The 26,974-nt window shown below is 42.4% G+C and overlaps 1 protein-coding gene and 1 long non-coding RNA gene across 3 annotated transcripts in view; both read right to left on the bottom strand.

Moving 5' to 3' along the window:
- Positions 1-26,974, bottom strand: part of gab2 (GRB2 associated binding protein 2) — a 232,045-nt gene that overhangs the window by 125,063 nt on the left and 80,008 nt on the right. The window lies entirely within an intron of this gene.
- LOC116974256 lies at positions 1,772-26,938 on the bottom strand. The gene is made up of 3 exons (XR_004412319.1): positions 26,928-26,938; positions 19,577-19,676; positions 1,772-1,795 (listed from the first exon to the last, which is right to left on the bottom strand). It is a non-coding gene; the product is annotated as an uncharacterized LOC116974256 (long non-coding RNA).

The following is a 26,974-nucleotide window of genomic DNA, read 5'->3' as shown; positions in this document are numbered from 1 at the left end:
TATTCCTTCCACTGGCTTCACAATTCACAACTCTTCCATCCTGTCTCATACCTTCTGTTTTTATTTCTGGCCTTTAATCCAACCATCTGCCTATCAAAACCCCCTCTCACCCATGTCCACCCATTACCTGCCACATTTTGTCCTGCCACTCCTCTCTCTCTCCACCCCCCTCCCCCCAAAAATAAACCCAATCAGTCTGAAGAAGAGTACTGACCCGAAACGTCACCTATCCATGTTCTCCAGAGATGCTGCCTGGCCCACTGAGCTACTCTTGCACTTTATTTACTTTTGTGTGAACCAGCATCTATAGTTTATGTTTATGTTGCCATAATTGTAGTTGCTATCATATAATTAACCAATGTAAGGAAATTGGTCACATCTTCTAAACTCCAGCTCTCAAATTGATAACCAATGGTTTGTTTCCAAAGACCGACTACCCCATAAATTCACGGCAAGAAAGCACCATCTCTAGAGTGACCAGGCACCTTCATCTCCATTCATTTGGCAGCGTCATTCATAAACAGCAAGAGCCAAGCTAACATTCCATCAATGAATGGAACTTGCAAGATCAAGCACATGGAGTGTGTCAATCCTTGTGTTAGATATAGAAACATAGAAAATAGGTGGAGTAGGCCATTCAGTCCTTTGAGCCTGCACCGCCATTCAATATGATCATGGCTGATCATCCAACTCAGTACCTTCTACCTGCCTTCTCTCCATACCTCCTGATAACTTTAGCCACGAGGGCCACATCTAACTCCCTCTTAAATATAGCCAATGAACTGGCCTCAACTACCTTCTGTGGCAGAGAATTCCAAAGATTCACCACTCTCTGTGTGAAAAATGTTTTTCTCATCTCGGTCCAAAAAGATTTCCGCCTTATCCTTAAAGGAGCAAATCATATTTATATACATGAAGGGTTTGGCAATTTCTTTGGGAACTGACCTGCTGAGAATAAGGGTCATAACACGTGCACCATTCAAGGAGACAGCCCAGATTGTACAATTAATCAATTGTGTACAATTGGAAAACAGCTTCTTCTTCTTCTTTCGTGTGGCGTGTACAGCCTAAAGTTGTTGGACAACTTGTTCTATTTGATCTTCCGCTTGTGCACGTCGAGTTGATTGCATTAGTCGAAACAGGGCGGACCACGTGAAGGTTGCAATCTTCCACCCTGGAAAACAGCCAAAACTGCTTCTTTCTTTTCTATTCCCATGTTTGGGAAACCACGCGATTCTCCTGAATATGTTCCGCTATTGAGACTCGAGCTGTACTTTTTATTCCTATGCGTATCTTTCCATAAAAAGAACCACAGCAGGAATCTCCAAAGTCTGCTCATACAATATTTCCGGCACTAAAACACAACCAGAAGCCCATCACCAGGAAGACTTAACACTTCTGGTGGAGTAAGGGAGAACGGTACAATTAGTTTGGCACAGTTTGACTGATACCAACCGCAATATTGTGCAACACATTAGAATTTTTCTCTGCTGCAGAGAAGGGGAGTTTTCACCCCCGCTCACACTCAACAAATACCAACTCCACACCTCTAATGTTTGGTTGTACCAATACATTTATAAGTCATTGGAGCAGAATTAGGCCATTCGGTCCATTGTGTCTCCTCTGCCATTGAATCATGGCAGATTTATCTCTCCCTCTCAACCCCATTCCCTTGCCTTCTCCCCGTAACCTTTGACACCCTTACTCATCAAGTACCTGCCAATCTCCACTTTAAAATTACCCAATGACTTGGCCTCCAGTCATCTGTGGCAATGAATTCCACAGATTCACCACCCTCTGACTAAAGAAGTTACTCCTTATCTCCTTTCTAAAGGTACGTCCTACTCTGAATAAACTTGGCTAAAGTCTCAAAAGTCTTGGCCTCCACAGCCGTGTCATCTTTGTGTTATCCAATTTAAGAAATTAATTATTTCAGGAACAGCATGTGGTATAAAGTGCATTGCAAGTATTACCTATGCAAGTGCAATGAGATATCAACAGATTAACACAGAGACGCTATCAGTTCCAAACCTACTGGTCGTCATCTGAATTATGGACACAGTTCAGTTTTTGCAATTTGCAGATCAAATCTCTGGTTGTTTAAAACAGATTATTAGACTGAAGATCACAAAACAGTAGAGATTGTCTTACTGGGCAGTGAATGTCCAACATTTCTAAATAAAAGGAAATGCCATGCAAGTCTGTTATTCGCTTTTCTGATATTGATGAAGGAATAATAAGAACAGCAGCTGTGAAAGCCATTTTGGATTAGATTCAATCACTTTAATGTTGACTTCTGTGAAGAATAACAATGGGCTCGACCGGTATGTTTTTTTTTCCAGTGAGCATCTACTGCTGCTAACCCTAATCACAAGTTGCAGTTCAGCTTGGACCCACACTCACCTCTCAAAGCCAAGCGCAGTACTTTTTCCAAAGAGTACAATTAAATAACCAAAAAAAGGGGATTCTTTATTTCTTTAAAATTATGATAGCGAAATGGAAATGCATTAATATCCATATGCATTGTGGAATTATTGTATATGATTGATGAACGTTCCTGCTTTGAGTTTTTAAAAAGTTAAAACAGTTACACTCAGGGGAAAAACTGGAAGCATTTTATTCAGGTATTATGCTTCAATCAGATGACATTGGAAAGTGAATTGGCACTGCGGGAAATGAATCTAAATGGGAGAGCAAATCCAATTTGAAGGGATTTCCCTGCCCTTGTACACTTCCAGACCAAGGATAAAACATTTATTTTCAGGTGAAGATAGACACAAAATGCTGGAATAACTCAGCAGGTCAGGCAGCTTGTATGGCGAAAAAGAGAAGGTGACGTTTCAGGTCAGAACCCTTCTTCTGATCCGAAATGTCACCTATTCCTTTTCTCCAGAGATACTGCCTGAGTTGGTGAGTTATTCCAGCATTTGGTGCATCTTCGGTATAAAAAAGCATCTGCAGTTCCTCCCTATCCATTTACTTTCAGGCATTCCATCTATGTCAATTGGGTATGTTATTCCGAATGTCATTTCATCATATCAAATTCATTTAAATTTTGTCAAGGATCAATATCGTATGATGTTTATAAAAAAAAACACAATCACAATGATTACAATTTTAATTTTTCTATGTAGCTTGATTTAACTTGATAATAATGGAATGCATGGTGGTGCAGCAGTAGAGTTACTGCCTCACAGAGTCAGAGACCTGGGCTTGATCCTGACAATGGGCCCTGTTTGTGTGGCATTTGTACATCCTCCCTGTGACTGCGTGGCTTTTCTCTAGGTGCTCCGGTTCCTCACACATTCCAAAGATGTGCAGTTTTGTAGGTGACCTGGCTTCTGCAAATTGCTAAGAATGTGCAAGATGCAAAATTGGGATAAAATAGAGCTAGTGTACAGTGATTGCTGGTTACCAAATGTGTGTCCAGGGTCATTGTCTACGATGTAGTCCACTATTAAGCTGTTGTCCAATGATGGATTGTCCACTTGAGGAGGTGGCTACTATCTCTATTAAGTTCAGCATCTGCCATGCCCTCTGTGGAAGATCTCAGTCTAGGTAGAATTTTCAGGAGGTCATTTACGCTGTTCCAATTTTTGGAACTCCTTTCATCGTGAACTTTCACTGTTCATTGGCAAGTCGGTGCCATGACTGGTCAATGTCATGATGGGTTGAGCGTTTGGGCAAATGCCTTCCCTCAATCTGACTTTGTACAGGTTTGCTGAAATCCACTGATGTGTAATAACATTCAGTTATTTGTTAGGTTTCTATTCCCCAAGGAGATGTGGTTTTGCTGTATGTGAATCATCCGAGCATGAGTGTTTCTCAACTATTACAGGATGCAGTAGTCAGCATGGAGTAGACTGGTGTGAAGGCAGTGGCCTTCAACTTTACAGCAAGAAGAAGTAGCTTCTTATCTTTGCCTTCTCTCCCCAACACCAAGATCAAATTGAAGACATGGTCAAGGGTCACTGTAATGTATTTAGCGTGGGAATGTTTCAGGATAAATGCTGGCTGTTTGTTTCCCGTTGTAGGCATGTATAAATCAATGAATTAATTATACTTTACTGGCATGTACCAAGGATACCCAGGAACAGTGAAATACTTGTGTTACTGGTGCAACATCATGTTGCAGTGGCTTGCTGGGGTTTGAATGGAGTTCCATTGCCCAAAGTAGCCTGAATGACTCATAAAGACATCTATACTCATAAGTCCATCAGAGTGTCCTAGAGCAAAGAAAAATTAGATACTGTAGTCAGCTTAATTGTACGTGCAGCTTTGCAGTTAGGAGACCCAGGGTGCAAGTCAAAGAGAACAAAGAGAAGGGCAACACGGTGGCGCAGCGGTAAAGTTGCTGCCTTACAGCCCTTGCAGCACCGGAGACTCGGGTTCGATCCCGACTACAGGTGCTGTCTGTACGGAGTTTGTACGGTTTCCCCGTGACCACACAGGGGTTTCCTCCCACACTCCAAAGAGGTACAAGTATGTAGGTAAATTGGCTTTGTACAAGTGTAAATTGTCCCTAGTGTGTGTGTGTGTATAGGATATTGCTTATGTGCAGGGATCGCTGGTCAGTGGGACGAAGGGCCCGTTTCCACGCTGTATCTCTAAACTAAAAAAACTAAAGAAGCAGAGGAAATGTGAAGCCTTGTGGAGTAAGGTTTGACTATAATATTTAACGCGTCAACAGTAAGAGTTAAGCACCATAAGGTGAGGAAAATAAATATTCCTTCCCCTCAGGTTACTATAGCACATCACAAAGCATCGGAAAAAACATGCAGAACAAGTGCACTGAAATATTGGAGTCTCAAAAAGGAAGAGAAAACAGTCATAAATATTATTCAACATATGCCAAATCAGAAAAACAGCATCTTTTTTTTTTAATATACGAGGATGGCCAGATTGATTGAAAATTTCTACTGCCATCAATTTTACAGGAACCCAACAGGCCAAATGATCAAATACACATCTATGCAATGCTGCTTTCCTAAAGTTGGCAGTATATTGCTGTAAACATTTTGGTGATGTGACAAAATCGCTAGTGGCTCAGATACACACAACTAAAGAGGGAGCTAAGGGGCAATTTTTCCCACACAAAGGGCGCTGTGTTTATAGAACAAGCTGCCAGAGGAAGTGGTGAAGACAGGAACAGTTGAGGGAACTTACAAGGTAGTTGGACATGTACATGGGTAGGAAAAGGTTTGCAAGGATACGAGCCAGCTACAGACAAGTGGGACCAGCTTGGTTCAGCAGCCGGATTGTCTTGGTTAGTTAGGCCAACAGATCATTTTCCTTGAGTTTAACTGTAGGACTCTATGATAGATTTTTCAATGCCCCACTTTGATTTGTGCATCTTTAAAGAAAATAGAGTAAAAAAGTTGATGTACTGAGAGTCTTGGACGTAATTGAAAGGAAGGATACAAGTGTAGCAAGCAGATGAGAAAGCAAATGGTTGCTGGCTTTCATAGCAAGAGAATGGATACAAAAACAAGGATTTCTCGTAACATTTTACAGGAACTTGGTGAAACTATACTTGGAATACTGCATGCTGTTCTGGTCACCTTCCTTGAGAAATTGTATATTTGGCAAAGAGAGTGCAGAAAGGTTCACTGGACTGTTTCCTGGGATAGCATATCAGCACTGTGTGGAGAGGGATTAGGTTGACGGATTGGATTCATGAGAGTTTAGAAGAATGAGACTATCCGATCCTGACTGGGCTGGACACCTGATGAGGGAAGGATGTGCCTAGAATGCAGAATCACAAGTGCAAGTCACAACGCGACACGGTGGCGCTGCGGTAGAGATGCTGCCTTACAGCGAATGCAGTGGAGACCTGGGTTCAATCCCGCCTACGAGTGCTGTCTGTACGGAGTTTGTACATTCTCCCCGTGACCTGCGTGGGTTTTCTCCGAGATCTTCGGTTTCCTCCCACACTCCAAAGACGAACAGGTATGTAGGTTAATTAGCTTGGTAAATGTAAATATTGTCCTTAGTGGGTGTAGGATAGTGTTAATGTGCGGGGATCGCTGGTCGGCGCGGACCCGGTGGGCCGAAAGGGCATATTTCCGCACTGTATTTCTAAACTAAACACATGAGATATGGGACAGATCTGAAAAAGTTTACTTTTCTTTTAAAAGGGTGGTGAACCCATGGAATATTTTACCACAAAAGTATCTAGAAGCTGATTTACTTAACATATTTAATGAGATAGAAACCATTCTAGATGCAAATGGCATTGATGAGAATGAGGGGAGGAGCAGGAATATGGTACTAAGATAGAGATGTACCTCGCTATGACATGGTTCGGTTGGAATGTGGTTATGTTTAATATCACCTCATTTTGAAACCATATCTTCAGATATTTCTTGCAGAAATGTTTACGAAACCACCAGCAAATATATCTCGGGTGGTGGTCTTTGATATGGTCCACGATCAGGCAGTTGCCCAGAGGAGGATCTTCCATTTGTGGTGGCTATATCTGTAGATAAGTACAGTCTTTCCATTAAATTACTAGTCCAGCCTTGAAGGGCTGAATGGCCAATTCCAGCTTCTATATTCTACGTGCAGCACAGGTAGAAGCAATTTGACCTCTTGCCCTGCATGCCCAAGAACAAAGCACTCTTTCAGTAACTCTTATTATAATACGTAATGTTTCCTTGGAAGATCTATATAATGATTATACTGGATAAACTTCATAACATTTTCATTCCTCGAAATATGTTGCAAGCCATAAAGCTGCATCGACTTTATAGAATTTTCCACTGGTAATTTCAGCGCAGTACGATTATTGGTTATGCCATTTCCTCCTTCAGCTGCAACCATATGTCATTTCACTTCTGTCCTGAACCAACATTCAAAGCCTTCCAGCCATTAAAATCTGAAATTATTGATGCCACAATCATTCTCCATTTGTGTAATGGGAGGGGTTTGTAGCAGGAAAACGTTTAAAAAAAAAATACTGAAATGATTATATTTGGCGTAATGGAAGATGGGAATAAATTGAATACATCTCAAAATCTATTCCTTAACTATGGTTTAATAATAGCAAAAAAATTAATTCTTAAATTTTGGAAGGGTACATCAATACCAACGCTTAAAATGTGGATTGCAAGTATGTTGGACACCGCTCATCTTGAGGAAATGCGATTCCTCCTAATGGATAAATCAGACCAATTCATAACGAGTTGGTCTCCATTCGTCGTTTTTTTGGAATCATATGGTGCAACACAATTGTAAAAAATAACTGTTTCAGGACTGGACGAGGGTTGGTCAAGACTATAAATAATGATCTCCTTTTCTTTTTTTCTTTTCTTTTCTTTTCTCTATTCTATCTCTCAACTTTCTTCATTTACTCGTTTTCTTTTTTCACACACTATATATTTCACATCTTTCTATCCTTTACTATCTAACTTCTTTTTCTTATTCTAATCTTTTTTCAGTGTAATAAAAAACAAAAAAGAAGTTGTACATAAAATGTATTATGAAAATATATATTAGGCACTTTGGTGCCATATGACTGTACTTACTTATAATAAAATAAAATATTAAAAAAAAAAAAAAAAACTAAGCAGATTACAACGCCAGCACCGTGGCACAGCGGTAGAGTTGCTGCCTTAGTGCCAGAGATCCTGGTTCGATCCTAACTAAGGGTGCTATTTGTACAGAGTTTGTATGTTCTCCCTGTGGCCTTTCTCTGGGTGCTCCGGCTTCCCCCCACACTCCAAAGTCGAACAGGTTGATTGGCTTCAGTAAAACTGTAAATCGTCCCTAGTGCGTGCAGGATAGCGTCATTGTGCGGATATCGTTGGTTGAACTGGACTCGGAGTATCTCTAAACTAAACAGTAATGTTGCCCTTGGTAAAAGCTTGCAATTGCCTGTTTGATAACCTCATCATTTTGCTGTCCCTCTATTCTGCAGACCAGAGTAGGAATCAGACAAGAATCAGACAGGAATCAAGTATCTTCTCATGCAACTCTTCTAAACTGGTGAGTTATGGAGAACAAAGCAGAAAGCTGCATTAACTTCCACAATGCTGGTCTATTTCAGCATAGAGCTGCCCTTGTACACACCTTCTCAGGGATAAAAGAAATCCTATGCTATTTGAATTTTTTTTAAAATCACAGTTCTCCAGCCATTTTCCTCCATACTACTTTCACGGAAGCAGGTGTTCGAGGAACAAATAACAGAGGTATGAGGTCCAACGAAATTTCAAGCCATTTAAAAAAAAACACAAATTAAATCTGCCAATGCAGCGCAGTGCTAGGTATAAGAAAAAGGGCATTACAATTGTAGCGAAAAGTTCAGTCAGATGGCAATTATACAGATAACAGTGATATAACAGCAGTGATCTGTGGTATATTTTCTTGTTCACATCTTCATTACATTTTTCAGCCTCCATATGAAAACCTTCAATGGATATTCAGTCACTGTTACAGTAAATGCAAAGTGGATTAAAGAATCTTAACAAGGTAATTGGACTGAATTGTGATGTACAGCAGGGAAGAATTATGTAGTTGAATTAGATCATGATTATAAATATGAAAGCAGACCTAGCTGAAGGAACCTACTCAAACCTGGAAAATGTATATTTAATGAATATAAGTAGGCAGTGCGAGGAGGAGAATTAAATATTTAAATTTACACTGAGGACATAACACCAAACAATCACAACAGAAGGTCTTACATTTGAATAGGAGGAATCTGAATGCTTATGTTTTTTTCAAAGAACTTTTCACACATGTACCTTGTATCCCAAAGCCAGACACATGCACAATAGTACCAGATTTTCTGATGACCATCACTTGGAACTGAGCGGTGGTAATTGGCTCAGTCTGTTTCCTGATATTCTGATAATTCTAGACAAAAGCTCACCACAGGGCAAGAACAAAAGAACAGATAAATTGGAGATGGTCTGCCATAAGTCTGGTCTCTGACCATTGTCTGGGAAGTATGTGAATTCTGTCTCGTGTGAAGCCAACCAGAACCCTCCACATCCTGACCTTGCTATCCAGAGTACTTATCATACAGCTATCCACACATGCACACGTACTTATCATACAGCTATCCACAAATCACACAACTACAATACCAGCATGATATTTTTCTTGTCATACCCATTTACAGCCGATGCAAATTAACGCATTAATTAATGTGCAATGTCAGAAAAACAAAGCGCAGCCTATTTCATTTTTGAAGGAGTACATGATTTTTTTTTTTACAAATACGAATTACTCTCAATATGACCTAATTTAAGCAGGAAACAATTTGGTTCCAAATTCAACATATTAAGTCATAAATATTTAGCCCTGCTTTTGTTTTCAATATGGTGATTTTAAAAAGAGCGACAGAAAGCAGAGACTTGAAAGGTCATTGAGAATTGCTGCCAAAAGGCCCAATCTAAAATAAAACTTGCTTGAAACAATTTGATTATTAGTTATGATAGTTATGAATAGGATAAATGTGGACCTTGGGGAGGGTGCTAAATTGAGGTAATGTAGATTACAATATTATTAGGCAGGAGCTAGAGAGTAAATTGGGAGCAGCTGTAATTGGATGCGTCCACATAAGACATGTGGGAGTTGTTTAAAGACCAGTTGATCAGAGTTCAGGACTGGCACTATGTCACGGGAAGAACATACAAACTCCGTACAGACAGCGCCCATAGTCAGGGTTGAACTCGGATCTCTGGTGCTGTAAGGCAACAATTCTACCTCTGCACCGCCTTGCTGTCCCAAACGAGATGTATGACCAGGGATCCATGGTGTTCTGCTGGGATCCACAATGATCTATGCTGGTACACATGTTATTTATGATATATATATATATGAACAACACTGACATAAAAGGTAGATGGGGTACTTAGTAAGTTTTGCAGATGACAACAAAATTGGAGTTGTGCACAACGAGGAAATGCTGTCCCAGGACAATGCAGGATATAGATAAGTTAGAAATATGGGCAAGGGTTTAACTTGTCAACATATTCAACACAGGCACTGTGGGCCGAAGGGTCTGTTCCTGTGATATATAAACAAGCTTCGCTTTTAGATTACTTTATTGAGCAACTTCAGTTGATGATGTCTTTTGGGTGCCCCTTTTATTTAAATGTGTTCTGGGCATACAGTCTTTGAACTTGGGGGAAAAAAGGTTGGTCCATTAGCTGATTTTAATGTTATGACAAGTAATTAGTTCTGCCAATTTCTCAAAGGCAGAATTTTAAAGTTTGGCTGAATTATTTGAACAGCCTGACAAATCCTGCAGTCGATCTTGCTTTTGGGGGAGTGCAGCGTAGGTTCACCAGGTTAATTCCCGGGATGGCGGGACTGACATATGATGAAAGAATGGATCGACTGGGATAGTCACTGGAATTTAGAAAGATGAGAGGGGATCATAGTAGAAACATATCAAATTAAGGGATTAGACAAGCTAGATGCAGGAAAAATGTTCCCAATGTTGGGAGAGTCCAGTACCACGGGTCATAGTTTAAGAATAAGGGGTAGGCCATTTAGAACAGAGATGAGGAAAAACTTTTTCACCCAGAGAGTTGCAAATCTGTGGAATTCTCTGCCACGAAAGGCTGTGGAGGCCAATTCACTGGATGTTTTCAAAAGAGTTACATATAGCTCTTAGGGTTGACAGAATCAAGGGATATGGGGAGAAAGCAGAAACGGGGTACTGATTTTGGATGATCAGCCATGATCACATTGAATGGCTCAAAGGGCCGAATGGCCTACTCCTGCACCTATTTTCTATGTTTCTATGATCCAAGCTAGATTTTTAACCCCTGCCCTATTTTTGGTCTCAGCAGAAGTGGAACTATCCTGTAAGTGGGGAACAACCCCCCCCCCCATTTAAGAGTAGTACAACATAAAATATTTCCACAAACAGCTGTAAAATTCAGGGGATAAATGCAGCTTTCAGGAACAGGGTAAATTGATTTTAAAGTGAAATACAATGGACATTGGAAATAAGAAAAAATGACCAGAAATACTCTAATCAATTAAGTCAATGCAATAGATTTATCTAGGAAACATGTGTCAAGGGAAAGGATATGTGCCAGTGGTGGGCTGAGTGTTCAGATACAGATCAGCCAAGGCCCAATGGAGTGCAAATACAGGCGTGAGGGTTGATGATCTTATTCCTGGTCCTGTGTTCCCTTTGCGATACATTGTATAATACAGTAATCACACTGTTTTTGCATAGGCTTCTGCCATAATCTTCTTCTTGCGTATGGCGTGCACACCCTAAAGTTGTAAGACAACTTGTTCCGTTTGATCTTCTGTTTGTGCATGCCAGGTTGAATCCATTTGTCGAAACAGGGTGGACCACGTGGCGGTTGCAATCTCCCACCCCTCTGCCATAATCAAAGTCATTCTCACTGTTGGTACCAATAACATTTCCAATTTCAACTTTGATTTATCAGGCAATTTCTGGGAGAGAGAAACTTGGTCTACTCTATCCAAAATGCCTGTTAGCCTTAGGAAAACCAAAATTAGGTATTCAAAATATTTTGAATGCAACAGGAATAGTTTGAATGTTACATATCTGCTTTTTACCACAAATCAGATAAATCACAGTAAAGAACCAAGATCTACAGGTTAACAATTAACCAATAACCTCAATGTTACACACTATAACAGTTTAATCGTCAGATAATATTTAGAAGTCAAATTGTGCATAAAGTTTTTTTATATATAATATGCAAAATAACCAAGGAAGTCGCATAACATGCAAATGGGAAAACATAGAATGTGACTGATAGTGAGTATGGACACAATGGGCCCAAAGCCCTGCCTCCATGCTGTATCTCTACATTCTATAAGTGTGAACCTCATTGCAACTTACCAAATAGTGAAAGGCCTGGATAGAGTGGATGCGGAGAGGATGTTTCCACATGTGGTCCAGTCTTGGTTAAGAGGCCATAGTCTCAGAATAAAAGGACGTACCTTTAGAAAGGAGATGAGGAGGAATTTCTTTAGTCAGAGGGTGGTGAATCTGTGGAATTCATTACCACAGATGGTTGTGGAGGCCGTCAACGGATATTTTTAAGGGGCGGATTGACAGATTCTTGACTAGTAAGGGTGTCATGAGGTTACGGGGAGAAGGCAGGAAAATAGGGTTGAGAGGGAAATGATTGAATGGTGGAGTAGACTGGATGGGCCGAATGGTCTAATTCTGCTCCTATAACTTGTGTATGTAGATGGGATCCAGAATGGAAACTTGACCTGCATGTTATTTGCTGAGGATCAATACCTAATGAACTATTGATTCAATTTAATGGAATTTATTATTGACTTTCACCAAAGATGCTAAATGCATTAAATAAGCCACAAAGTAATCTGACCACGATTTTAGTCTTGTGCACAGTCTGAGCTTATATAACAGGCTGGGTGCAAATATTTACAGATATCAGTGCTGAAAAACAATAAACCAGCTCTCCATACAGGCACATCACCTATAAATATTTGTTACTAAATTCAGCAGCTTTACTTTTGCATGGCCATCGATTTGCTTGATGAGTCAAATGATAGCACACTGGAGTGCTCTCTCCATGGCTTGCCCCACCTTCCCACTTATAGCTCTTTCATATCTGAGCTTTCGATCACCGTCCTAGCCCACAGATGGCAGTGCCTCTACTTGCTAGGGCCCCAAGCTCAGCAATTCCCTTTTAAACCTTTCTACTTCCGTACATTACTGTTCTCCTTAAAATACATTTCTATCTACAAGCTTTAGAGTCATTAAGCCAGTCACACAGTATGGAAACAGGCCCTTTGGTCCAAATTGATCGTGCGGCCCAAGATGCCTCATCTACTCTAGTCCCGCCTACTTGCATTTCGCCCATATCCCTCTAAACCTAAATCAGTCTGAAGAAGGGTATCGGCCCGAAACGTTGCCTATTTCCTTCGCTCAATAGATGCTGCTGCACCCGCTGAGTTTCTCCAGCACTTTTGTCTCCCTCTAAACCTTTCCAAGCCATGCACCCATTCAAACGTATTTTAAGTGTTGTTATAGTACCTGCCTCAATGACCTCCTCTGGTAGCTCGTTCCATACATCCACCATCCACTGTGTGGAAACGTTGCCCCTCCAAGCAAATCTTCCCCCTCTCACCCTTAAATCCATTTTCTCTGGTTCTTGATTCCCCTACTCTGGGTAATTAGATCATATGACTCAATCTTTTTCTTTACATAGCTACATGTCAACATTTGAATGAAACCCTCCTTATTACATTAAAGGCACTTTATAACGCAGCTCTGGATATCCCAGGGTTATGTGAATAATAGATGAAAATTAAGTAGCGATAATACTAGCTGTTCATTTAAAATCAGAAAATTGTTCACTCATTTGTTTTATTTTAGAGATCGTTTAAACTAGCGAAACTGGAATTTTAAGATGTGATAGGGTTAGGGGTAACGTTTCCTTGGTGGAAATCTGATTCCAGAAACAAATTACTCCTATAATACCACAGGTGATTCTGCCCAACCTGATTTAGCATCAACTTTTCTTCAGTTGAAGTACATTTTCGAGGATGTCACTCACTCTTTGAATCAAAACATTACACACTTTTCTCATCAGTAAACACAAATAGCAACTAGTGGCCAGAGGATCTAGGGTGGCGGAGGAACTGAAGGAGGTTCACATTAGGCAGGAAATGGTGTTGGGTAGACCGATGGGACTGAAGGCTGATAAATCCCCAGGGCCTGATGGTCTGCATCCCAGGTAACTTAAGGAAGTGGCTCTAGAAATCGTGGACGCATTGGTGATCATTTTCCAATGTTCTATAGATTCAGGATCAGTTCCTGTGGATGGGGGGGGGGGGGGGGGGGGGGGCTAATGTTATCCCACTTTTTAAGGAAGGTGGGAGAGAGAAAACAGGGAATTATAGGTCAGTTAGCCTGACATCAGTGATGGGGAAGATGCTGGAGTCAATCCATCTTTCAAAAGATAAATAGCGGCACATTTAGATAGCAGTAGCAGGATCGGTCCGAATCAGCATGGATTTACAAAAGGGGAAAACATGCTTGACTAATCTTCTGGAATTTTTTGAGAATGTTACCAAGATAATGGACAAGGGAGAGCCAGTGGATGTGGTGTATCTGGACTTTCAGAAAGCATTTGATAAGGTCCCACATAGGAGATTAATGGGCAAAATTAAAACACATGGTATTGGGGGTAGGATGCTGACATGGTTATATAATTGATTGGCAGACAGGAAACAAAGAGTAGGAATTAACGGGTCCCTTTCAGAATGGCAGGCAGTGACTAGTGGGGTACCGCAAGGCTCGGTGCTGGGACCACAGCTATTTACAATATATATCAATGATTTGGATGAAGGGATTAAAAGTAACATTAGCAAATTTGCAGATGACACAAAGCTGGGTAGCAGTGTGAACTGTGAGGAGGATGATATGAGGATGCAGGGTGACTTGGACAGGTTAGGTGAGTGGGCAGATGCATGGCAGATGCAGTTTAATGCGGATAAATGTGAGGTCTCCAAACTTGACGAAGGACATTCTTGCTATTGAGGGAGTGCAGCGTAGGTTCATGAGGTGAATTCCTGGGATGGCGGGACTGTCATATGTTGATGGATTGGAGCGGCTGGGCTTGTATACGCTGGAATTTAGAAGGATAAGAGGGGATCTTATTGAAACATATAAGATTATTAAGGGTTTGGACACAATAGTGGCAGGAAATATGTTCCCAATGTTGGGGGAGTCCAGACCAGGGTCCATAGTTTAAGAATAAGTGGTAAGCCATTTAGAATGGAAATGAAGAAAAACTTTTTCACACAGAGAGTTGTGAGTGTGTGGAATTCTCTGCCTCAGAGGGCAGTAGAGGCTGGTTCTCTGGATGCTTTCAAGAGAGAGTTAGATAGAGCTCTTAGGGATAGCAGAATTAAGGGATATGGTGAGAAGGCAGGAACGGGGTACTGATAGTGGATGATCAGCCATGATCACATTGAATGGCGGTGCTGGCTTGAAGGGCTGAATGGCTAATCCTGCACCTATTGTCTATTGCAACAGTCAACACAAATGGTAATCCTATTCAGAAGAGGTGTCAAGGGAAGTTGTCACTAGTGTGTGGGATAGTGCTAGTGCACGGGTGATTGCTGGTCGGCATGTACACGATGGGCCGAAGGGCCTGTTTCCACACTGTATCTCTAAAGTCTTTAAAGTCTAAAACAAATTCTCAATGACCTCTAGTTTACAAGTAGAAGAACGAGAGACGAAGCAAAATTATTTTAGAGTTGGCAATTCTGGACGTAGCATCAGGCATCATCATATTTATATTGCTTTCATTAAATATACATTTTAAAAATCGTTATTCTGTATAATTATGATCCACTTCTTCCCTGTTGGTTATTCCATGAATCTTTTATAGTGTAATCCTAGGTTATATAAAGTTACAATATAACATTTTGACTCAGTTACAATGACTATACGCCTAATACGAGTTATGTGTGTTTCAAAAGAGCTGGTCATCATGATGCTCTAATTATATTATTTATTTAACATTGCACGCTGTATCTCATCTTGTTAGCGACATATTCGACCAGACTGAAAATGCTTAAGCTTTTTCCAAAAATATGACCTTCAGTTTGGAATCTCTGAATGTCAAAACCAGAGAAGGTTTGTATTTCAATTGCTCTTGGAGAGATGTTTTAGAGCGTGTTCCAGAATTAGTGCTAATCCACAATTAATTGCATTATCATCATCCGTCTGCCACTACCTATGGAACCGTGATAATGAAAATTAGGACTCTTTGTCAAGATTTGAACTGAGGCCAAGCAACTCCATCAGGGAAAACAGATGACCTGTCAAATCACCAGCAATCATTTATTTGACATTCTGTCTACACCCCTCACTAATGACTACAGACTTGTGCTATTTGGGGGCATGAATCATATCTTCGGGATTTCTGGGATAAAAATGTTAGTATTTTTTTAAAATAAATCAGTTGTAGTTTGAGCAGCGAGGTGTTTTTCCATTATTAAGGGCTGTGAATATCACTCTCAGCATATTTGAAACAACCTGTGAGCAACGCACAATAGCTTCACTTTTGATGAGGAGTTTCACCAAACGAATCCAGTTCCAAAAGGTGTTGTCTTTAAGTGTTTGAGGAGCAGAGAGATAAAAAGGCAGTGAGGTGTGCACAAATCAGAAACGTCACTAGTTCTCAAGGGATAACATCCAAACAATGGACTGTCATTGGCCACCCTTACTCAAGATTTATGGGGCGAGGTGCAGGGTTGCGAGGGTCAGAAAATGTACTTTAAAAGATCCGCATAGAATAAGAAAACAATCATGGACATTTTACCAAGATGAATAATGAATGTTTTTTTTTTCAAACTACGGATAGAATGTGTCAGAATAGAGCAAAGGTCACTGTCTCGTGCAAAGGTCACTGTCTCGTCACTGTTTTGACAGGTACATGGATAGGATAGGTTTAGAGGGTTATGGGACAAGTGCAGCAGGTAGGACTAGTGCAGATGGGACATGTTGGTTGGCGTGGGCAAGTTGGGCTGAATAGCCTGTTTCCATGCTGTATGGCTTCATGACTCTACGGCAGATGCTAATTTTTTATGATTGCATAAGTGCTCAGCAAGTTTAACAATTGTAAGCCAAATGTTTATCAAATAACCTAAAATTCCTCACTCCTGTGAAATATCATGAGCCCAAGAACATTAAATAAATCATAAAACCAAGCTCTCCTGAATTAATCTCATGACACATTTAATGAAACGATAATGATTTAAAATTGCATCATTCAAGTTGTGCATGACGATTTAAATGTTTTAATTAGCTTTAAAAAATAAGTACAATATTTAAACCGGTCAATTAGAAATGTCAATATTTAAACACAGTTTCTTCCTATTGTTATTTGCCAATATGCATCAGAAAAATGTAGGTCTGAAGTTCTCACTCTCACACACACAGACCTGTTAATTTCAACATATAATGTAAGCCTGGAGAACATGTTCCACATTGCCATTGTTCTACCACCTACAAATGGGGGTGAGGTTGAGAGAATCTTTTCATATTTCACAGAAATGTCTCAAAGTGGTGCACACATACTGAACGGAATCAGTTTGAAATGCAGCAATCTCTTCCTTCATCTGCAGCTGGTGTGAAAGCAGGCGAGATGTCGTGCTTATGTCTCTGACAGAAAAGGGGTGTCGGTTATGTCAAGACCTTGCTCAGAGCCGTTTGTCTAGAGTTCGCTGAGTTTGTAAACTTTGCATAAGCTTTTCCCACTCTCATGCTGAAGTTACCCAGGAATGGCCGTTTATCTCCCATGCCCACCTATATCACATAGCTGGCATCTCCTACCTTTGTGGGTGTCTGCTGGTCTACACTGTCTCTTTGGTCACCTTGGAACCAGAATGAAATCAAGTTATCCTAAAGGGCCTGTCCCACAAGCATGCGACTCCATGCGGCAAGCGCGGCCTAAGGGGCCTGTCCCACGAGCATGCGACTCCATGCGGCAAGCGTGACCTAACGTGGTCGCTTGAGCCGTACGGCCTCGCAGGGCCGGTCCCACTTCGATCGCCGAAGCCGTATGGAGTTGTGCGGAGCTGGTCCCGACATCGCGCGATACTCCGAAAAACTGACCGTCTTCAAAAATTCCGCGCGGCAACGGCCTGCCGGCCCGCAGCCGCCTCGACGTCGTACATCACGCGCGGACTTCACTCGACCTTCGCGCGGCTCCTGCTTCTGGTTTGGTCGTGCTTGCCGTATGCAGTCACATGCTCGTGGGACAGGCCCTTTAGGTCGCGCTTGCCGCATGCAGGTCGCATGCTCGTGGGACAGGCCCTTTAATCATGAGAGATTGCCTGAGACGATGAAGAATTAAACGTCCATTGCACCACGCCCATCAAGTATGTGGTGCTTTTAGTGAATGCAGCATCGAATGAAAGCTCTAAAATGCGTTGGGGCTTAGATTCATAGTCATGCAATGATCACTCGGGCCATTCAACCCAATTTGACATGCCGACCAAGGTTTCCAAGGCACCTGGACTAAGGACCAATATTAACATACTAATATTTCCAATGGTGTGAAAATCACAAGCCTCTGTAAAACAAAAACTGATTTTTATGACAACCCATGGCATAAAAAGCTCTTTGAACTTCAGCTTCAAAGCATTTTAGCAAGAAAATAAATACATAGCCAATGTTTCAGTTAGTGAACAATACAATGTAATTTCCTCAACCACATATGGACATGTGCTTTAAATAGTTCCTCCTATGTCATGTTGTGACATATTATGCTATATGAAATGCACAATTTTATCATTGCATGAAGCTTTTCAGCCAATGAGGTTTTCACAGGACCCACTTAGCAACATTTCATTGATCCACCAGAGATCAATAGCAGAGAGAAATTGTTTGTCTGAAAAGGCTCATATGTCCAATGTTAATGGTTTTGTGCCTCATTTTGGTTCCTGATCTCTTTTGATGTGACCTACATAAGTCTGTCAATTGATGTTACTGAAACCTTTTATGCTTTTAAGGTTAGCACATTTTAAAATACTAAGGAGGCTGCCGCTGGTCTGCCCTTATGTGTTTGGTGCTTACGGTTAAAAGCCTTTTTGTTTCCAGTTATTTCTGCAATTCTAACCTGCACTGCTCAGCATCAGTTTACTATTGGTCGTCTTGTACATTGGGAAGCAAGATTTGCACATGTAAAAGTCAGAAAGATAACTCAACATTCTATGGATTAAGAACAACGCAAACAACATGTTTACGGCATCCTTCAGACATTTGTACGACATTCTTTACAAGTACTTTACATGCTGTTGTGCTCATCGGAAAGAGTCGGAGGCAATAAGTGGGTGGGGAAACCACATGAAAAAATCTCAATATGTTGGAGTTTTTTCTGTAAATATCTACAAAGGAAACCTTCCTCCCTCTTGAAATCTTCGCTTCCTCTTACATTGTGCCATAGTTGGAAATTGATCTTGCACACACTTGGTCTAAACCAGTAAACGTGACACAAAAAGTCACCTGTTGTAATTAAGGATTGCTTAGATGAGCCAAATGATGATCAATTCTCCAGAACATAAAGGCTGCTATCAATAAAATTGTGTTGCTGCTTCATTTAAGGACTATTTCTAACCTCTGTCCTGTTGTCAGGGTTTTGCAACTGACGTCTTGAAACTCCAAGGACATTGCGCAGGAGTGACTGGGATGGTTCACATTCCAGTTTTTTTCTCTTTACCACTGTAGGAGGAGGATGTAGATGTTCCAACACTCATCCATGACCCGGGAGACAGAAATCAAAGGTTCCCTTTTCAAATTAGTACGTTTGTCGTGACCAATAGAAACATAAATCACACTTGTTGCATTCCCTGGATAAGGTCATACGGTCATGTGATGGAGTGGAATTAGGCCATTTGGCCCATCAAGTCCACTCCGCCATTCAATCATGGCTGATCTCTCTCTCCCTCCAAACCCCATTCCCTTTCCTTCTCCCCATAACCTCTGACACCTGAACTAATCAAAAATCGGTCTTTCTCTGCCTTAAAAATATCAACTGACGGCCTCTACAGCCTTCTGTGGCAAATAATTCAACAGGTTCACCTCTGGCTACAGAAATTTCCTCCTCTCCTTCCTAAAAGAACGTCCTTTAATTCTGAGGCTATGACCTCTCGTCCTAGACTCCCCCACTAGTGGAAACATACTCTCCACATCCACTCTATCCAAGCCTTTCACTATTCTGTATGTACAATGAGGTTCCCCCCCCCCTCATTCTTCTGAACTCCATCGAGCACAGGCCCAGTGCCGACAAACGCTCATCGTAAGTAAACCCAAGTCATTCCTGGGATCATTCTTGTAATCCTCTGGACCCTCTCCAGAGCCAGCATGTCCTTCCTCAGATATGGTGCCCAAAATTGCTCACAATATTCCAAACATGGCCTCACCAACGCCTTACTGAGCCTCAGCATTACATCCCTGTTTTTGTATACAAGCCCCATATCGGAGGAAGGATGTGTACCTGTTGGAGGGGGTCAGAGATGGTTTACAAGAATGATCCTGGGGATGAATGGGTTTATGTATGAGGAGCATTTGATGGTTCTGGCTCTGTCCTCGCTGGAGTTTAGACGGATGAGGGCGGATTCTCATTGAAACCTACTGGATAACAAAAGGCCTAGATAGAGTGGAAGTGGAAAGGATGTTTCCAGAAATGGGAGAGTTGTGAACCAGAGGGCAGAGTTTTCCAAATTATTCCCAGAAACTCCAGCCCTTGCGGCTTTACTGTCATTTCTGCTGGGGTGCCCTTCCAATCAACTTTAGTCAACTCCTCTCTCACGCCTCTATGTAGTTACCTTTATTCAACAGTAATACCAATACATCCAATTTCAGCTTCTCCCTCACACTGCAGGTTGAATCCTGTCATATTGTGATCACTGCCTCCTGAAGGTTCCTCCACCTTAAACTCCCCAATCAAGAATATTTCATTGCACAACATCAACTCCACAAAATTGCCTTTTCTCTCATGGGCTCGACCACAAGCCCTCTTGTAGGCATTCTACAAATTATTTTTCTTGGGACATAGTACCATGCTGATTTTCCCAGTCTACTTTAGTTTAGTTTAGAGATACAGTGCAGAAGCAGGCTCTTCAGCCCGCTGAGTCCAAACACTTATACTATCCTACACACACTAGGGACAATTTACCAAGCTAATTAACCTACAAACCTGTACGTCTTTGGAGTGTGGGAGGAAACCGAAGATCTTGGAGAAAACGCACGCAGGTCATGGGGAGAACGTACAAACTCCGCACAGACAAACAGCCATTGTCAAGATCGAGCCCGGGTCTCTGGAGCTGTAAGGCAGAAGCTCCACCGCTATGACACCGTGCCGCCCATGCCTACCGTACTTTCCTATTGAAACCCCCCATGACCTCTGTAAAATTGCCTTTCTTACATACCTTTTATATTTCAAGATATAATTTGTACACTACATCCTGACCACTATTTGGAGGTCTGTATATAACTTCCATCAGGGTTTTTTTTACCCTTGCAGTTTCTTAACTTTACCCACAAGGATTCTACATCTTCTGATCCTATGTTGTATCTTGCCAAGACCAAAGCCATCATCTTTGATTCCTGCTGTGGCACTCTGTCTCAAAATACTATATAATATATGGGCGAGGCTAAAACCAGATAGCACGATACGATAAAACTTTATTCATCACCCGAGGGAAATTGTGTGATTAATTTATGATCTTTATCACCCAAATCCTCTCTTCAGCTAGACAGGCGGCTTTTACAGGTGCAAGGCTGCCTCTGCCTCAGCCCTCTTCTTCCAAAACCTCCCATCCGTGCTTTGTTACATGAAAACTATGATTCTAAAGGGCCTGTCCCACTTAGGCGACACTTTAGTTTTAATGGAATTCACCCACGACACTTGGCAACAACCTACGACAACACCTACGTCAACCTACGGCAGCAAAAATTGTTGCCACTGTCGGCGAAAAATTTTCAACATGTTGAAAATTTTGTGACAGGGGCATGTAGTTGCCCAAATAAAATTGCAGGCCCATAAGGATCTCCTGGCTGGTCACTCACGTGCACTCAACGCAAGAGTCCTGGTGCTTCTACCCTATAATGTATCAAGTTCTCTTCACTCACTCATTCTCCTGCTAGCTGATATACGTTGGCTCTGCACTACTTTAAAACCCCTCCGTAATCTCTTCCCCAATGTCCATTCAAGCAAACTTGTCAAGCCCACCACAATTGCTTTAACTTCTTCCAACATTACAAGATTGCAAAATATCAGTGATCCTGCAGTTTTGTCCCTTTAAACAGCCCTGACCTTTGACATTGTACTGCCACTTTCTTAAAAAAGTCATCTTCTACAAACCACCTTTTTTAAACCATCACCAGCTGCCTGGTGTAGAATTTTGTTCAATATTGTGACCATAATATTGAGGCGATTTACTACTTTTACTAATTGTTAAACAAAACATTATCCAATTTTATTTTGCTGGATCTATGCTTGACATACATCGGAAAGACCTCAAGTTAGCAACGGCGCCAGGATAAAAAAAAACTAGAACATGAAATGCATTGACAAATATATGAGGAGATAAGCTGTCATTTGTTTGGCAGACGTGCATTTCACATATGTGGTGGAAACGAGAACAGATGGCGCTGACAGGGATGAAGTATCACCTTCCATATCTGTGACAGCTGTCATCACACCAACACAATATGGGCCACAAAATGTTGCTTAACATTTGTAGAGGATTAATACATTATCCACCACACACCCTCTGAAAAGTTCATAGACCTGCTCTGATCAACTTTTAAATTTAAAAAAAGTTGGTGCTATAATCATCATTGCCTACTTTAAAACAATGTGTTGTGATCAAACAACAAACTTTAGAGACGGATTTGGGTATGCAATAATCAGACAGGAAATCTGTTTTAACTTTGTTATTTTTTAATTTTTCCATTTCAACTGAGATGTCGTCCTCTTGAGGTGCGCTAGATTATTGAATGGCTTGATTTACACCATGATGAAAATTTGAGTCATTTGCAGAAATTCCCTATAAAATTCAACTCAAAACCATCCTTGAAGGTTGCTGATCATATCTATCTATCTATCTATCTATCTATCTATCTATCTATCTATCTATCTATCTATCTTCTATTCTATCTATCTATCTATCTATTAATATATAAAACTCTCGTCCCATCCGTCCGGCTGGCGTCCGGATCCCTTTCTGCCTTTTGATTCGTTCCTGCCGTGCGATGTCACAATGCCCGATGCTCGCAGATGTCCAATCGCAATGCCCGACGCTCGCAGACGTCCAATCAGAATGGATCCATTTACATGTACGGCTTCCGGCCGCATTTCTTCCTTTGATTCCCTGCAACTCCGAAACCAGACGCAGAATCGTCGACATCTTTTCCATTTCGGTAGAGATTTCACTTTTCTTTCTAAGTATCCGCCCCTCATTACATTTTGTCGTGTTTAAGTACACGTTTTTAATCAAATCCTTCCCCCCCTCCCCCCCACAATATTTCAAAACTAAACTGGCTTCTCACCCATAGAATCAGCACCAGCCCCAGCCCCTGCTGAACGTTCCATCGTGTGATGTCACAATGCCCGATGTTCACATATGTCCAATCGGAATGGATTCATTTACATATGCCTATGCAGGAGCCCCAGCCAATGGTGAACGTTCCATCGTGTGATGTCACAATGCCCAATGCTCAAAGACATCGTTGCCATAGAGAGGGAGTACAGAGAAGGTTCACCAGACTGATTCCTGGGATGTCAGGATTTTCATATGAAGAAAGACTGGATAGACTCGCCTTGTACTCGCTAGATTTTAGAAGATTAAGGGGGTATCTTATAGAAACGTATACAATTCTTAAGGGGTTGGACGGGCTAGATGCAAAAAAAATTGTTCCGGATGTTGGGGAAGACCAGAACAAGGGGTCAAAGTTTAAGGATAAGGGGGAAAGCAGAATCACCGACATCTTTTCCATTTCGGTAGAGATTTCACTTTTCTTTCTAAATATCCGCTCCTCATTACATTTCGTCGTGTTTAAGTGCACGTTTTTAATCACATCCTTCTCCACCCCCCCTCCCCCCAATATTTCAAAAATAAACTGGCTTCTCACCCATAGAAGCAGCACCAGCCCCAGCCCCTGGTGAACGTTCCATCGTGTGATGTCACAATGCCCGATGCTCACAGATGTCCAATCGGAATGGATTCATTTACATATGCCTTTGCAGGAGCACAAGCACTTGGTCAACGTTCCATCGTGTGATGTCACAATGCCCAATGTTCAAATACATTGTTGCCATAGAGGGAGTACAGAGAAGGTTCACCAGACTGATTCCTGGGATGTCAGGACTTTCATATGACGAAAGACTGGATAGACTCGGCTTGTACATGCTAGAATTTAGAAGATTGAGGGGGTATCTTATAGAAACGTACAACATTCTTAAGGGGTTGGACAGGCTAGATGCAGGAAGATTGTTCCAGATGTTGGGGAAGTCCAGAACAAGGGGTCACAGTTTAAGGATAAGGGGTAAATCTTTTAGGACCGAGATGAGAAAAACATTTTTCACACAGAGAGTGGTGAATCTCTGGAATTCACTGGCACAGAAGGTAGTTGAGGCCTGTTCATTGGCTGTATTTAAGAGGGAGTTAGATGTGGCCCTTGTGGCTAAAGGGATCAGGGGGTATGGAGAGAAGGCAGGTACAGGATACTGAGTTGAATGATCAGCCACGATCATATTGAATGGTGGTGCAGGCTCGAAGGGCCGAATGGCCTACTCCTGCACTTAATTTCAATGGTTCTATGTTTCCCTCTCCTCACCCCTCTCCCTCTCCCACCCATCCCTCTCCCCCACCCCCTTCCCTCTCTATGCCACCCCCTTCCCTCTCTCCACCCGCCCCCTTCCTCCTACCCCTCTGTCCCTCTTCCATCACTCCCCCTACCCCTCTCCACCTCCCTCCCCACTCTTCCACCTCTCCCCCTTCCCCCTCCACTCTCCCTCCCCACTCTTTCCCCTCTCTCCCCCACCCCTCTCCCCCTCCCTCCCTCCTCCCCTACCTCCCCATCTTCCCCCTCCCCCACATCTCTCTCCCCATCCCCCTCTCTCACCCCCTACCCCGCTCTCCTTTCCCTCCCAAATCTGTCTCGTTTCCTCCACCTCCTCTCCCCTCCCTCCCCTCTTCACATCCCCCCTCCCCCCACCTGTGTGTTTGGGGGGTGGTTAATGTGAGTTTGATGCCGCAGCCCCCCCCCCCCCCCCCCCCCCCGTAAAACGCCGTTGGGGAAACAGACCCAACGGGTCTGCACTTGGTCTAGTTAATAAAACTCTCGTCCCATCCGTCCGGCTGGCGTCCAGATCCCTTTCTGCCTTTCGATTCGTTCCCGCCGTGCGATGTCACAATGCCCGATGCTCGCAGATGTCCAATCGCAATGCCCGATGCTCGCAGACGTCCAATCGGAATGGATCCATTTACATGGACGGCTTCCGGCCGCATTTCTTCCTTTGATTCCCTGCAACTCCGAAACCAGACGCAGAATCGCCGACGTCTTTTCCATTTCGGTAGAGATTTCACTTTTCTTTCTAAGTATCCGCACCTCATTACATTTCGTCGTATTTAAGTACACGTTTTAATCAAATCCTTCCCCCCCCCCCAATATTTCAAAACTAAACTGGCTTCTCACCCATAGAATCAGCATAGAATCACCATAGATTTTAGAAGATTAAGGGGGTATCTTATAGAAACGTATACAATTCTTAAGGGGTTGGACGGGCTAGATGCAAAAAAAATTGTTCCGAATGTTGGGGACGACCAGAACAAGGGGTCAAAGTTTAAGGATAAGGGGGAAAGCAGAATCGCCGACGTCCAATCGGAATGGATCCATTTACATGGACGGCTTCCGGCCGCATTTCTTCCTTTGATTCCCTGCAACTCCGAAACCAGACGCAGAATCGCCGACGTCTTTTCCATTTCGGTAGAGATTTCACTTTTCTTTCTAAGTATCCGCACCTCATTACATTTCGTCGTGTTTAAGTGCACGTTTTTAATCAAATCCTTCTCCCCCCCCCCCCCCCCAATATTTCAAAAATAAACTGGCTTCACACCCATAGAAGCAGCACCAGCCCCAGCCCCTCCCTCCCCTATTCTCACCCCCCCCCCCCCCCGCAAACGCCGTTGGGGAAACAGACCCAACGGGTCTGCACTAGGTCTAGTTAATATATAAAACTCTCGTCCCATCCGTCCGACTGCCGTCCGGCTGCCTTTCTGCCTTTCAATTCGTTCCATCGTGTGATGTCACAATGCCCGATGCTCGCAGATGTCCAATCGGAATGGATCCATTTACATGTACGGCTGTCGACCGCCTTTCTTCCTTTGATTCCCTGCAACTCCGAAACCAGACGCAGAATCGCCGACATCTTTTCCATTTCGGTAGAGATTTCACTTTTCTTTCTAAGTATCCGCACCTCATTACATTTTGTCGTGTTTAAGTACACGTTTTTAATCAAATCCTTCACCCCCCCCCCCCACACTATTTCAAAAATAAACTGGCTTCACACCCATAGAAGCAGCACCAGCCCCAGCCCCAGCCCCTGGTGAACGTTCCATTGTGTGATGGCACAATGCCCAATGCACACATATGTCCAATCGGAATGGATCCATTTACATATGCCTTTGCAGGAGCCCCAGTCCCTGGTGAACGTTCCATCGTGTGATGTCACAATGCCCAATGCTCAAAGACATTGTTGACATAGAGGGAGTACAGAGACTAGGCTGTGGGCCGAGGAGCTTTATTCTGCAGTTTCGTGACCCAAGTCACCAAACTACATGAAGTTTTCACATATTGTGTAAAAATATTTATAAAAATCACCACTGAAACTCAGAAAAACGGGAAAAATGTCGGGAATTTTTTAGTCCAATCAAAGCACGTTTAACATTGAGTTGTCTGCCAGTTGGCCAATGATGCGCTTTGTTTCAGGCTAGCACACAAAATGGCTGAGGGAGCTTCACAGATGCCTGTTTTACTGGTGTGTTGATCTGTGGAATAAATGTCGTGGAAACTTGCAGCAGGTTCATCGTATTTAGTGGGAAAAGCATAAAAAAAGCTGAAGAAAGTGCTGCGAGGTCGATTAAAGTGCAAGAAAGCTGCTCCCTGCTGAAGTGGGTTAGTTGATTCATGGGGTCCTTCTTTGTGTTCCAGCACATCAGCAGGGATTACTCTACAACACACTGGCATTAGTGACAATGTTTAATTTACTGTTATAGCTTAGACCCCCCCTCCCCCCCCACACTCTTTCCCCTCTCTCCCCCCACCCTTCTCCCCCTCCCATCCCACTCTCCCCCTCCCTCCACACTCGTCCCCCTCTCCCTCCTCATTCCCTTACCGTGCACAATCTCTGTCTTTAAGAAGGAACTACAGATGCTGGAAAATCGAAGGTAGACATAAAAAAACCTGGATAAA

This window comes from Amblyraja radiata, chromosome 6, assembly GCF_010909765.2.
Source record: "Amblyraja radiata isolate CabotCenter1 chromosome 6, sAmbRad1.1.pri, whole genome shotgun sequence".
NCBI classification, from domain to species: domain Eukaryota; kingdom Metazoa; phylum Chordata; class Chondrichthyes; order Rajiformes; family Rajidae; genus Amblyraja; species Amblyraja radiata.
This window is presented reverse-complemented; position numbering and strand designations above follow the sequence as displayed.